This window comes from Oryx dammah, unplaced genomic scaffold (assembly GCF_014754425.2).
Source record: "Oryx dammah isolate SB20612 unplaced genomic scaffold, SCBI_Odam_1.1 HiC_scaffold_16, whole genome shotgun sequence".
In the NCBI taxonomy this organism is placed as follows: Eukaryota; Metazoa; Chordata; class Mammalia; order Artiodactyla; family Bovidae; genus Oryx; species Oryx dammah.
This window is the reverse complement of record NW_024070200.1, coordinates 42,468,337-42,483,172: the sequence shown is the minus strand read 5'-3', so window position 1 is coordinate 42,483,172 and position 14,836 is coordinate 42,468,337. Positions and strand designations below refer to the sequence as shown.

The 14,836-nt window shown below is 49.5% G+C and overlaps 1 protein-coding gene across 1 annotated transcript in view; it reads left to right on the top strand.

Annotated features, from left to right (window-relative positions):
• Positions 1–5,301: 5,301 nt before the first annotated feature.
• Positions 5,302–14,836, top strand: part of LOC120875530 (cell migration inducing hyaluronidase 1) — a 160,986-nt gene continuing 151,451 nt past the window's right edge. Inside the window, exon 1 of the mRNA XM_040257396.1 lies at positions 5,302–5,546. The gene's annotated coding sequence lies outside the window, so the exon portion shown is untranslated. The remainder of the gene's footprint in view (positions 5,547–14,836) is intronic.

Sequence of the window (14,836 nt, the reverse complement as noted above, 5' to 3'; positions counted from 1 at the left end):
AAGGCTCTGTTCCCCAACCTCACCCCAACCCCAACAAAAGTGGTATCATCAAACACTTGAATTTTTGCCAATCTAATAGGGATTTCAACATAGCACTACTTTGCATTTCTTTGTTTATGGGCAAAGTTGAGTCTCTTTGCAAATGTTTACGAACTATTTGGGTCTCTTTTTCTATCAACTGTGTGTATACCATTTTAATTAAAAATGTTCATCTGGGGAATACCCTGCTGGTCCAGTGGTTAGAACTCGGGGCTTTGACTGTAGGGTTCAGTCGCTGGTTGGGGTACTAAGATCCTGCAAGCTGCATGGCACAGCCAACAAAACAATACAAATAAAAAAGTTCCATCTGTGTATTCATTCATTTACAGTGTAAACACTTCTTATATACCAACCCTCTGTTGGACATTATAGGTAAGTAAAGGGCTTCCCAGGTGGCAGTACTGGTAAAGAACCTGCCTGCCAGTGCAGGAGACACAGAGATATGGGTTCAATCCCTGGGTCAGAAAGATCCCCTGGAGTAGGAAATGGCAATCCACTCCAGTATTCTTGCCTGGGAAAATTCCATGGACAGAGAAGCCTTGTGGACTACAGTCCATGGGGGGTGAAAAAGTAGGTCATGTTTGAACAGCAATTAAACGCACATACACACTGTAGGTAGAAGGGTGAACTTGGGAGACTCTGCTCCTTCTCTCCCAGGATATGTGACCTGATGGAAGAGAAAAATTTTGAGTTTAACATTGAACTACTTATGGAATATTTATTGGGTTGGCCAGAATGGGTTCCCAAACAAGCTTTATGGCCAACACAATACACACATGTACATATTTGTACATCTGTATATATAACTAATCTATGGAAGAGTACTTGGTTATATACTATGAGTTAACAGAGAAGATCTTTGAATAGAAGTGATATTTTTTCCTTGGGCTTTTTTGTGTTTTCTAAGATTTTTGTAATGTCTCAATTATACACATAATATTTGCAGTTAGGTGATTTCTCCTTTGTTCAGTTTCTGAATTTACAAAGTCTTTTTGTTTGCTATTTTGCAAAGAATATATATGATTTTTGCATTTATGAAAAAGAACTAAGTGATAGGAAAACATCATGTACACACATAAAGTTTATATGTATTTTTTAGACAGAGAAAAACACAGGAAAGCATGTTCTTTCTGCATGATAATGATGACATCGAAGAGGAAGATGTAGAAATCTATCCAGCTCCTAAGTGGTTGGCCAGTGTTCTAGAACTTCCCATCTCAAATTCCAGTGTGGACCTCCACTCACCAGAAAAACAGTACTTGTCTCTTCTCAGCTGGGCAACCTCATCTGCATCCAAGGAAATAGGAACTGAGCAGTTAAGAGTCCTGGAAATCTGGCCCCAGGGCCCAGGACTGGCAATTCCCCCTTTTCCATGCCAGCTTCTGGAGAAGGAAATGGTAACCAACTCCAGTATTCTTGCCTGGAGAATCCCAGGGACACAGGAGCCTGGTGGGCTGCTGTCTATGGGGTTGCACAGAGTCGGACACGACTGAAGTGACCTATCAGTAGCAGCAGCATGCCAGCTTCAGGCTCAGTGTCCAAGGGCGACCCCTGTTGGTAGAATTTAAAAGTGCCCATTATTTGTGATCGCTGTTAGAGGAAATTTTAAAGTTAGGAAATCAACCCTGAATATTCATTGGAAGGACTGATGCTGAAGCTGAAGCTCCAGTACTTTGGCCACCTGATGTGAAGAGCTGACTCACTGGAAAAGACCCTGATGCTGGGAGAGATTGAGGGCAGGAGGAGAAGGGCGCAGCAGAGAACAAGATGGTTGGATGGCATCGCTGACTCAATAGACATAAGTCTGAGCAAACTCCAGGAACTAGTGGAGGACAGGGGAGCCCGGCATGCTGCAGTCTGTGGGGTTACAAAGAGTCGGACAAGACGGAGCAACTGAACAACGACAACAACAATTAGGACTGGTGTCCCTGAGTGGGATTTTCTTGTGGGGAAGCCTTGAACTGACAGCACTTACTCCTTACCCTAGTTTCTTCCCAACTCTCCATGCCCCCCTGTTGCCCCAGATTTGTCCACTGTTTGCCTGGGAAAACCAGCAGTGGTGCTTGAAGGATGAAGCCACAGCTGTGGCCGGCTTTTAAATGTCACACAGGCAGGCTGCTTTTGCAGCAAGGACTAGCTTTGCTGGCCAGAGTCCTGCCAGCTGACTGAAAATACCAGACTTGGGCAGCTTATGGGAGCAGCAAGCAGGCAGACCATTCTACTATAAGGATGTGGTGGAGGAGGCTTCACCTCCCCTGAGAAAGGTAGGCTGGAGGTAGATGCACGTGGAGGAACAGCAGGCTTTCTGGATGGACTCATACCATTTAAGATTACTTCCTGGGATTTCCTTGGTGGTCCAGTGGTTAAGACTATATGCTTCCAATGCAGGGGGTATGGATTCAATCCCTGGTCAGGGAACTAAGATCCCACATGCATCAAGGCCAAAAAAAATTTTTTTTCTTTTTAATAAATAAAAAAGATTATTTTCTTCCCTATCTGGAGATTTTGCTGGGGGATTCTGACATGAACCAGAAAACCCAGCATGGCCTTCCTTGACCAGTTCCTGTGCCTGCATTTATAAGAACAAGACCTTAGATTGAGGAAAGTATGGGTAGTAATTATGTCAGAGTCATGCTGCCAACATTCATCCAAAAACAGAACTGCCCACATACCCCGTCCATCACTGAGTGCTGAGTGGAAGTGCTGAATGGAGCTCTGGCTGGAGAATCTGGTTTAAGACACGCAGAGCCTGTTTGTAATTCATCAGCATTGCTCTTTCCCCAGGGGCATCAGTCTGTGATAAAGAAAGCTGGACACTGAGGAATGTGCTGGGCATTTCTGAGCTTTGAGAAAACATGACTAAGCACTTCTCAGAGCCCATCAGCAGACAGGAATCCTCCTTTACTAGCTTCATCTCTCAGAGGCCTGTGGTACAGGCGTCTCACTAGAGACCTCGTGTCATGCAGGTCTCAAATCTATTCTCTCCTGAAGGGGGGCGGGGGGTGGGGGGGAGCCTGCTTATCACTCTAACTGCTTTAAGCAAGAGTGATTCAAGGCTGGTCCAAGGTCTCCATTTGCACTAAATGCTCAGCATTCTCCAAATGCCTGGTGTCTGGGGGATCTTATTAAGAAAGAAAAGAAATCAAGAATTAAGGAAGGGATGCAGGGGCCCTTGGGTACATTCTATCTAAATTTGCTGGAAAGGAAAGGCTGGGTGGGGGAGAGGCGGGGAGGGGGAGAACCTGCCATAGTACCCAGCCTGTTACCTGTCAAGAAAGGCTGAGAATCCTGGTAAGGGACCTAGGGATGGTCAAGATCAGTCTTCTGAGAAAGGTCTAGAGAGGCAAGGCATTGCTTCCCTAGTTTAGCCAGGTAATTAAGGCTTCTGTCCCAGTGCAGAAAACACAGACACAGAGTCCAGCAGCTTCTGTCTGACTTCAAAGCCCAGACATGGATTCACAGTGCGATGTGTGCTGCCTAGAATGAGAACCGTACCTGCAGAGTCAGTTCTCACGTTGCGCTGGAAGGGAAGGGAGAAAGGAGGACTCCAGTCCACCAGGTAAGTGGCTGAGCTGTCAGCTCCAGGAAAGTGGAGGAGGTACAGCAAGCAGAGAAGGAGAATGGATGACTCCAAACCACAAAGCAAGTTAGTGGCTGAGTTGGGAGAAGATGCCAGGTGCCCTAGGGCCCTGTTATGGGCTCTTTCCACTAGGACTGTTTCTTCCAGCAGGGAAATATGTAGACCAGTTGTGCCTTTTTGATCTGACCCTGGAGGGCCTCGGTCTGTCCAGTCAAAGGTAGAGAGCTCTCCCCCACATGCAGGGAGGAGTTTAATTTACTGAAGACCTGCTGTGAACTAGGTACCTGCACTACTGTTTCCTCACATCCTATGAGTTGGTAAGGAAGCAACGCGTTTTCCTGATGAAGAAACTGAGGCCAGGGAGGTTAAGATCCCTGTGAAAGTGAAAGTGTTATTCTCTCAGTTGTGTCTGACTCTTTGCAACCTCATGGGCTGTAGCCCACCAGGCTCCTCTTTCCATGGGATTCTTCTGGCAAGAGAACTAGAGTGGGTTGCCGTTCCCTTCACCAAGGGATCTTCCTGACCCAGGGATGGAACCCAGGTCTCCCGCATTGCAGGCAGATTCTTTACCGTCTGAGCCACCAGGGAGTGATAAGATCCCGGTCCTCAGTCACATACCTAGCGTGTCTGACTCTGGTTTCAAATCAAGATCTCTTTGACGGAAAAGCCCACGGGTCTTCCACTTGGAGCAACTGCTTAATCTTATACTAGGATCTCTTTCTAAAGCCACCCTCTCCTTACCAAAGGCAAGCTTGTGTGCCCAACACACAATGAGGCCAAGCAAACCGAAATGTCGGAATTTGGTGCAAAAAAAGTCTATTGCAGAACCTCAAAACCTGGAACTCCGGGAAGAGTTTCAGCAAAGCATTTTTAAAGGCAAGGTGAGGGAAAGGGCAAGGTTGCTGGTTGCAAATGTCTTGATACAGTAATCTTTGTCCGCTGAAATCGGGTCACAGTGTTCCTATAAACTTCCAACAAGACAAATGTTACTCTCTCTTCTGAAACTTTTTCTCTCTCTATGCAAGAACAAGTGTTATCCTCAAAGGTCAGAGCCTTGAGAATGGGCTATCCTTTATATTTCAGGCTACAGGCAACACTGTTAAAGCAACAGAATACAAAGGTTAAAGCAAAAGAAACACATCTAATACGGACTCAGGTTTGTTCTTCCCTATTACACCCTGATAAGATTAGGAAAGAAAAAAGATTCTGAGACTTAATAACCCTGAACCTCATCTCTCCGCGATTCTGTGCTAGGCGCTAGGCTTTCTCCAAGAGAGCCTCTCCCCTAGCTGGTTTGGAGTGGGGATTCAGGCCTACGCACCGAGACCCCAAACCCTCTGAGCGCAGAGAAGAGGCTCTCCGCGGCCAGCCGCTGCTGCTCCTCCCGTGTCCTGGGCTCCAGCGCCCTCATCTGGCTGCTGCCGCCGCCGCTGGCGGGCTCCGCGCGCCCGGGCTCCCCCGGGCTCCGCGGGCTCGGGTCTGCGTCTCCCAGAGCGGCCGCCAGAGCCCGCCCGGGTCCGGCCGGGGCCCGGGGCCCCCGCCCGACTTGGGCAAGGGGGAGGCGAGCTTCGGCGGGGGGCGGGTCGGTGGCGCGCGGGCGTCAGGGGCCCCGGGGAGGAGCCAGCCTGGCGCGGCCGGCTGAAGAGCAGGCAGCACTCTATAAAAGCCGCCGCTCTGGCGGGCGGCCGGGGAGCGCGGGTGAGCGCAGAGCGGTGCACCCCGGCTGAGCCTGGCGAGGGCCAGCGGCGCGCGGAGCCGGCGGAGCTGAGCGCGGTCAGGGGCTGAACCCCGCTTTCCCGGACGAACTACCACTCGGCTTGCCTGAGTCCCGGGACATAACCAGGCCGGTCAGTGTGCCACCCGACCGCTCTGACCGCGGCGCTTCTGGCCCGCGAGGTGTGAGAGTGTCTCGGCTACCGACCCAGAGGTAAGCGGGCCGGCTCGACGCGCCGGGGCTGTGCGGATTGCCCAGCCTCAGAGGGGAGGGGAGATGGGGGGTTCGGCGCCTCCACCGGTGTTAGGGAAAACGCACCGCGTCATGGGCTTGTTTGTCTGTCCAGTCTGTGCTGTGCTGTCTGTTCGTCTGTCTGTCCACGTGTCTGTTGATGGGCACACGTCCGCTGTGGGATTTCTCTGAGGTCGTGTGAGACTTTGCAAGGAGCAGGTGCCGGGGGTCGCCAGTGTCCTCGGAGCGCATCCGGCGGGGAGCAGGTCCCCGTTTTCTGTAGAGTTCCCCGGTTCTGAATGTCTCCGGGGAGATACTTGCGCCCCGAAGTGTCTCGTCGAGGAGTGACTGCTCCGAGGGTCAGATCGCGGAGTCCAGCTCACAGGGAGTCGGCTCACACCGAGCACTGGTGGGCGCGCACCTGGCGACAGGTCTGCGCCCTGCTGTTCGGCTTTGAGCACTGTCTTCCTTCTCGTTTCCCCTCCGCCTCCTGCTGCCTCGCCGCGCGCGCTCTCCCCGACGGCGTGAGGCATCCAGCATCGCTCTGGCACAAGACCGGTGGAGGTTAATTGAATGTTAGATGACAGGAGGACCCCTGCTGATGTCTAGACTACGACGCCCAACCTGGCATCGCTACAAGAGGGTTCAGCAGCCCCTGGAGAGGAATGTCAGCTCCAAGAAAGGTCAAATAAGGTTGGGAATAAAGACAGGGACCTTGCGGAGCCCAGGCCAGGGCCGTGGCCAGGTCTCCAGCTCGCCGCTGTGGGAACCAGGGCCAGAGACAGTCTGGAGTGAAGCCGGAGGGACGCATGTGCTCTTGAGAAAGGAGCTCAGTGCGCCGAGGTCTTCCGCCGCAGACTCGCTGTCCGCGCTCTCAAGACCGCCGCGGTTCCCCAAGGGTCCAACACTACGGCCGTCCCAGGCGCGCCGCCAGGAGCCGGGTTTGAGGTCCTGAGTCCTGCTTCGTGCAGCCAAGGCTGCCCACAGGTGAGAAAACCCTTTTAAAACGGAACTTTTGATGTGTGAGCCAGTGCCTGGCTGCAGGCTGGGAGCGAGTCTGTCTCTCCATTCCGGCGGTCTGGAGCGTGATCCCGGGCGCGCCCGGGGGCGGGAGCCGGCGGCTCTGCGTGCCCAGGCGCGGCGCCACCATGGACAGCTCCCAGCCGCTTCCTCCACTCCCGGTCGGTGGCCCTGGGTCTCCCGGGGAAGTGGCGCGGCTTTCCTTCCAGACTCGGAGAGTAGGGGTACAGGGCAGGTGGAGAGGGGCCGATGGTCTGCGGGAGTCCTCTGGATTCCGTCCCGAGGCGACGTGAGCCACTCAGGAGGATAAAGGAAGCCTGGGTGGTTTGTGACCCGTTCCGAGATCGCCCTGAAGCTGAGCTCTTACCCGACTTTCAGTGTGGTGTCGTGGGGGCTTCTCTGCAGCACCACGGGGCCCTCCGAGGTGTTGTAATTGTGCAACGCACGCTAAGACAGTGAGATGATGCCACACCTAATTAGAGACCCCCACACCCCAAACTGTTTTAGGCGTGTGACATAGGATCATGTTCCGCTTTATTAAATTCTTTAGTAAATACTAGTTTCACAGTTATGGGGACAGAATGGAGAAAAAGCAGGTAGATCACTTTTACAGAGAATGAGTTTGGATGCTTTTGCAAAAGCAGCTGTGCTGTTTTCCGAACCCAATCGCTTCCTCCCAGGCGCATAACACTCTTAAAGAAGCTTCCATTGGCTCCTCTTTAGCCCAGTAGAGCATTTTGCAGTTGGTTGCCTGGAAACAGGCTGCGGAGAACCTGTAGGAGTTAATCTGGGCAAATTAAACATCTCCGTTCTCTGATAAGAAATGACATTGGCTGAGGCTCTTTTTGTAATTTTTCAGCTATGTAGAAGATGTAGCTTCCTTCATCTAAACATTGCCAGAAATTCAGAAGAACTGCTTCTGTTTGTAGAAGGCCTATAGAGAGTAAAAACACTTAAACATCTTTATTTATTTTTGAAGACAGCTTGTGTGACTTTTCAAAAGTCGCTTAAACTCTGTCTGTTTCCCCATATGGAAACTGGGGACAACACAACCAACCTTGCAGAGTTGCCAATGAGAATTAAGTAGTAAAATGTAAAGCACGTATATCCATGCTAAACACAAAGAAAGCTCTTAAAATGGTAGTGATTATAAGTATATTTTACTTTTTTTTTTTTTGCCATGCCACTCAGCATGCAGGATCCTAGCTCCCCAACCAGGGATCAAACCCATGCCCCCTGCTTTGGGTGCTCAAAGTCTCAACCCCTGGATCATCAGGGAGGTTCCCAGAGGCATATTTTAAAGTCGGTTGTGCACTGCTTTTGGATGACATTCACCAGCCCTCTGCTGTTTCTCCTAACCTAGTGATTGTTTAATAGGGACTCCAGCTCCACTTTATATTCATGTTTGAGAACTTGTTGATAGAAATGATGAAAGTGCTGAAGTTGATTACAGTGTTGGAAAAAACAAAAGCAACAACAACAACAACAAAACCCTAACGTGTTCACCAAAGATCAGTGGAAGAATGTTTGCATGAAACAAATCAGTTGCCTGTTTTCCCCACCTGTGCCACTTGGAGAAAGTAAGTCATTTTCAAAATGTTATCACAGCCCTCTGGTTGAGATGATCTATTCTTCCTGATCCTTCTCTCAGAGGAATTCAGGATCTTCTGAGGGAACTCCTTGTCCTCTTGGAGATGAGGTTCCCTTGGGTATTGATGGGAAGTGCCCTCTGCAGCCCCATTTCTTGATTCCTGCAGGATGAAGTGTGAAGTAGGGCAGCACATGGTCTAGGAAACCCCTGAATAGTTGCTCCCAGTCAGGAGTCACATGCCCTTGTGTTTGAACCTTGCTTGGCTGTGAGACCTGGACCAAAACACTACCGTACTCTGCCTGGAGCATTGCCACTTAGGTGGTCACAGATAGATCTGAACATTTCCTCCAGCTCTGTCTTTGAGGGTCTTCTGTCTGGTGTGTGCATGCTCAGTCATGTCTAACTCTTTGCAACCCTGTGGACTATAGCCCTCCAGGCTCCTCTGTCCATAGGATTCTTCAGGCAAGAATACTGGAGTGGGTTGCCATGCCCTCCTCCAGGGGATCTTCCTGACCCAGAGATCAAACCCTCATCTCCTGCATTGGCAGACGGATTCTTTACCACTGAGCCAAGTTGAATATGTGACGTCATGCCGAAGTTTGGATAATGGAGTTGTACTGAGTCCAATATCACAGTTAGATTTTTTTTTTCCTGCAAAAATTATGGGTGTACATGTGGGTGTCTGTGTGTGTTTCCGCCAGTTTTACATTCTGATGCTCTTAGATTTTCCATATATATATTTTTTCCTTAGTAGATCAAAGTCATCTTAGCTCCCTCCATCTGGAAGGAGTGGAACTGATGGATGCAGTCCATGGATTCTGGGACTCTTTTGTCTACCTGGTGATGTGAATGATGACGTGGGCCCTGGCTGAACTTGAAGTCATGATTGTCTTCTCTGGACTCCTGTACTGTTCCAGTTTCCAGCACACAAGACTTACTGGTAGGAAAACTATCTAACTACAGAATCTTTTTGGAGTAGAGGGCCAAAGAAGGGGAGGAACTGGTGTGAGAGGCAGAAAGAGGCTCTTCATGGATTCTGTAGCATTCTGTCTGCTGCAGCAGCTTCTGAGTGGCTGGGACAGACAGATCAAATAGCAAGTGTGGCATTCAGTGGGGGTGACTGGCGGGCTGATGGGGGTGACTCTCAGCATCTTTTGAGGCCTGCCAAAAGTGACCCCTTTTAGTACCTCATGTGGTATTGATGGAGCAGCACAGTTTGACAGGATAAACATTTTTTGCACTTGTAGTTATAACTCAAAAGATAAATATAAGCATGTTGATTCCTAAAAGGAAGAAAGTTATGTTTATGGGTCAAATCCACAAGATCCCATTTCCGTGATCAGTCTAGGGAACATCTCTCTCTTTTTAAAATTTTTTTAGTTAAATGATTTGGCTACACTGGGTCCTATTGAATGGGCGTGAGTTTGAGCAAACTCCAGGAGATAGTAAAGGACAGGAAAGCCTGGTGTGCTGTAGTCCATGGAGTTGCAAAGAAATGGACATGACTGAGCCACTGAACAACAAGCCTGGGTCCTAGTTGCAGCATGCAGGATCTTTAGTTGTAGCAATTGAACTCTTAGTTTCAGCGTGTGGGATTTACTTCCCTGACTAGGGATCGAACCTGGGCTCCCTGCTTTGGAAGCTTGGAGTCTTAGCCACTGGACCACCAGAGAAATCCCTACATCTCTCTTTCCACATGATGGCAAATACCAAAATGGTTCATCTATTCCAGATATTGCATCAGTTGTCTCCTTTTGCTGCATTTTTTATCATTATATGGAGGCAACTCAATTTCTTTTCAACAGGGAACAGGAAGTGATTACATTCTTACTCTCCTGGGTCTGGTTAGGTTAGTAGGCCGTTAGGATGGTAATGGGTCTGGGCAGAGACTGAGTTCTTTTTCACTGTTTTGCCGGCTGATCAGCTGGGCCCAGAGCCTCCTTTCCCAAGAGCCTGGCAGATGGACATTTTGGTAAATTGGACAGAATCGTGGTGCCTATTGGGCTTCTCTGGTGGCTCAGCTGGTAAGAACCCACCTGCCAATGCAGGAGGCCCACGAGACTGGGGTTCAATCCCTGGGTGGGGAAGATCAGCTGGAGAAGAAAATGGCAACGCACTCCAGTTTTCTTTATTATTCTTAATTTGCTTATTTTTAATTGGAGAATAATTGATTTGCAATATTGTATTGTTGTGGTTTTTTTTTGCCATACATCAACGTGGATCAGCAGTAGGTATGCATATGTCCCCTCCCTCTTGAACCTCTTTCCTACTTCCCACTCAAGTATTTTTGCCTGGGAAATTGCATGGACAGAGGAGCCTGTTGGGTTAGTGTGTGGGGTCGCAAGTTCAGATACCACTGAGCACACATGCGCACGCATGGTACATATCACAGTGAGTCTTATTAACATCTGCACTTCCAGGGGCTCTCCTAGCCTCTCTGGGAGGTTCCCTATCCTCTTTCCTCTCTCTGCTTTGGTACCAGGCTTCATTCAGACTTGGCTCTTTGGAAGAGAGGCTGCCTGCAGAGAAATGTCATCAAATATACATTTGCTTTCTGCTTTGTACCCTCGGTGCCAGGAAACTCACTTCCCCACCCCAAGGGAGAGGAGCTGTGACTTTCCCCTCCTATGTTACCTTCCAGGGCCCCTCTCTAGGCTCAGTTTGGCTCCAAGCATCTGAGTCCACCTCTCCCTTCCCACCCCCTGCAGGTGAGGGAGCGCTGGTTTGTGTGTGGTGGAGTCCAGGCAGCCACCTCCCCCACCGACACTCACTCAGAACAGGTTTCCGCTCTCCAGCTCCGGACAGTCTGGCTCCTCATGTGGAGAAATTGCTGAGGCATTATCTGAATCTTTCACAAGGACAGCCACATGATAGATATAACTTGGGTTTAAAGTGCTTTGACCAGACAACAGCTTTTGCAAACCCTAAGCATTTCTTTCCTTCAGCTGTCCATAGAAGAGCTTAGCCATTAGGCATTTTCTGTCACAGGGAAGGCCCATCTAGAAAAGGGTCCTTCTGGCATGCAAAGTATTTGTGCTAGACTGTTGCCTCTCTTGTCTCTATTCATCATGTGGCGGGTGGCGGGGGAGCGGGGGGAGGCGGTGGTGGCAGGGGGCTGCAGACTTCTCCAGGAGCCTACTATACTATGTGGCCTTTTCTGGGATCAGAGTTCATGCTGGTGCCCTGAGACTTTATGGCTGTGAGGACAGACCCAGCCCGTGGGGCTTCCCAGGTAGCACTAGTGGTAAAGAACCCGCCTGCCAGTGCAGGAGACTTAAGAGACCTGGGTTCAATCCCTGGGTGGGGAAGATCCCCTGGAGGAGGAAATGGCAACCCACTCCAGTGTTCTTGCCTGGAGAATCCTCATGGACAGAGGAGCCTGGTGGGCTACAGTCCATAGGATTGTAAAGACCTGGACACGACTGAAGCAACTTAGCTCAGCATGTGGGACCAAGGAAGGTACTGTGGCAGTTTTTTTAGACTCAAACATGCAAGCAAGTCACTGGGGCGCTTGTAAAAATGCAAGTTGTGATCAGACAGATCTGGGGGGGTGGGGCCAGCATCTGCATTTCTGACAAGCTCGCAGGTGATGCTGCTGGTCCACAGAGCTTCCTTTGGGTCACCAGGGCCTACATCATTGCCGACATTTTTGTGACACTAATGCAACTTTTTTTTTTAAGGTCTTCATACTTAAAAAAAAAATGTGTTTATTTATTCATTGGCTGTGTTGGGTCTTTGTTGCCGCTCAGGCTTTTCTGTAGCTGTGGCACATGGCTGTCTCATTGCAGTGGTTTCTCTTGCTGTGGCTCATGGGCTCTACAGCACAGGCTCAGTAGTTATGGCACATGGGCTTAGCTGCTCCAGGCATGTGGGATCTTCCTGGATCAGGGATCGAACATGCATCTCCTGCAATGACAGGCAGATTCATTACCACTGAGCCACCAGGAAGCCCTAACTCAACTCGTTTTGGTGTAGTTAGAGTCCATTTCTGATGTCCAAGTAGATGGGGCCCAGCTGGCCAGTGTCCTTCTAATGACCTGCTAACGACCCTTCAAATTCTTAGAGATAATTGTTGTCACTCCTAAGCTGTCTTATCAGTAGACTAAATATCTTGAACCCCTTTGAGTTTCCCCTTTTCCCGGTCATAATAAATTTTCCAAAGCTCCCTGGGCCAAGTTACTTTTAAGTGCAAGACCATTGTGAAAATGGCAATTTATCTTTGCCTGGCAGAGGCATTTGAGTGTAATTTTGGTGGTATTAAGAGATCACTTGGGGAATTTCATCTCAGTCCTCTTCCAGACACTGAGAATGCGTGTTTACATTTCAACAACTTTATTTGACTCTGAAGATCACAACTTTTTTTTTTTTGGAACCTGAAAATGAAATTTAGGCTTAATGATCTTCCTCAACTGCCCTCCCTATGGCATTACTGTGGGGATGAACTGGCCATCGGAGATGCCCCCTGCAGCCCAAGATGCAGGTATGTAACTGCATTTAGTTGCCATTGCTGCATCCGGGAGCAGGGAAGAAATTGACTACTGATTTGAGCATCTTCTAGGGGAGACCCTGTGTTAGCCACGAAGGAGGCATAGTTGAATAAGTGATCTCTGTCCTCCAGAGCTAACAGTCCCATGAAGGGGTTGTTGTTGTTTGGTCACTCAATCGTGTCCAGCTCTTTGTGGCCCCATGGACTGTAGCCTGCCGGGCTCCTCTGGAGTGTGTTGCCATTTCCTTCTCCAGGGGATCTTCCTGGACCAGGGATCAGACTCGTGTCTCCTGCATTGGCAGGCAGATTCTTTACCACTGAGCCACCAGGGAAGCCCTGCCATGGGGAAGCAAACATCCAAATCAGTGGTTGCCGTGCAGTGTGACCGGGGCTAGGACAGATGGGTCAGGAGGTGTGGTGGGCAGAGGGCCTGCTTGGGGGCAGGCAAAGCCAGGGGACATCCCCTGAGAAGCTCCCCTGAGAAGCAGCATGAGAAGAGGTGCATCTAGAAGGATTAGCAGGCGTTTACAGGGCTTTTCTGGGGCTTCTCGGGTGGCTCAGTGGTGAAGAATCCACCTGCCAGTGCAGGAGACGCAGGTTCAGTCTCTAGGCTGGGAACATCCCCTGGAGAAGGAAGTGGCAACCTGCTCCAGTATTCTTGCCTGGCAAGTCCCCCAGATAGAGGAGCCTGGTGGGCTACAGTTCATGGGGCCACGAAAGAGTTGGACATAGCTGAGCAACTGAGCACACACAGAGGAATTTTCTGGTGAGGCAAATGTGGAGAGTGGAGTTCAGAAAGCATTCTATACAGAAAGGAGGCCATGGAGAAAAATCCAGAAGCATAGTCAGTTCGGTTCAGTCGCTCAGTTGTGTCTGACTCTTTGCAACTTCATGGACTGCAGCATGCCATGGGGGAAAATGGGGAGGCCATGCAGAAGAATCCAGAAGCACAGATAGGCCTAAACATTTCATTTCTTGCAACCCTTCAGTTCCATGAAGCTCTGTAGCTGCCTCAGGTACATGAACTCTCTAAAGCTGAAGAGAGAGAACATCCCTCTGGGCATCTGTAGGTCTCTGGAGCCTTTGTCTCTCAGGCCAGTGCTTTAAAACTACTTTAACCTTACATTTTTTTTCTACAAAATCTTACTAAATCCAGTTTATAAACCAGAGAAAACGTGGCTGTGGCTGTGAGGGTTTGGGTTTTGTCTTGTGGCCTCTAAAGAATTCCACAGAACTGTAGGGGTTCCATGGAGCATGGTTTGGAAACCTCTGTCTTGGGGAATTTTTAATTGCTTTTGGCAGCCCTATGGAGAATGTTATCTTAGTTTTATTGTGATTGGTCTTGCTGTGTCTTCTTGACATTCTGGATGCCTTGCTGGTTGTTGTGTCAATAGTTGTCAGTGGAAGGATACCAGAATTGTCCTGTGTGACACTCTGACAAATGTGGGGCACACGGGCTCCCCATGAGAAAGGGAGCGTGGCAGGTGCTGGCTCAGAAATCTCCAGCAGTAGCTGTCCGCCAGGGGAAGCAAAGAGAGCAGTGAGTTTCTTGCAGAAATGGGCTTTTTTACTTGCAACCTTGTCTAACCGTCCAAGACTTTTCAGATTCTAAAAAAGTTGGCAAGGGAAAAAAAATAAAAGCATATTTCTGGGTATAAGACTCAACAAATTCTACCCAGGATCTCGCATCTCTTTTCATCGGTGTAAACTAGCCAAATGTAAAATTTAAAGGCAGGATGTTTTTGAGAGTAAGTTTTGAAAAGGGACTGTTAAGCCAGAAGCTTAAGAATGGAAAAGTTCCACTGGCCCAGGGTGAGGCGGAAGGTTCCAGTTCAAGCTGGAGCTCCTGTGTGCGTCTTACAAAGCTCTCTCAAAGGAGAAAATTGATGCTCTAAATGGAACAATGCCTGAAGGGAGCCCCACCCCTCACTGATGGATGGTCCTTGTTCTTAGAAAGGGATCTGAAGAACTCCCTGTATGCACTGTGTGTGTGTGCGTGCTAAGTCACTTCAGCCATATCCAACTCTGTGACCCTGTGGCCTGTAGCCCACCAGGCTCCTCTGTCCATGGGATTTTCCAAGCAAGAATACTGGAGTGGGTTGCCATTCCTTCTCCAGGGGCTCTTCCTGATTTGGAGATCAAACCCCTGTCTTGTGTCTCCTGTGTTGGCAGGTG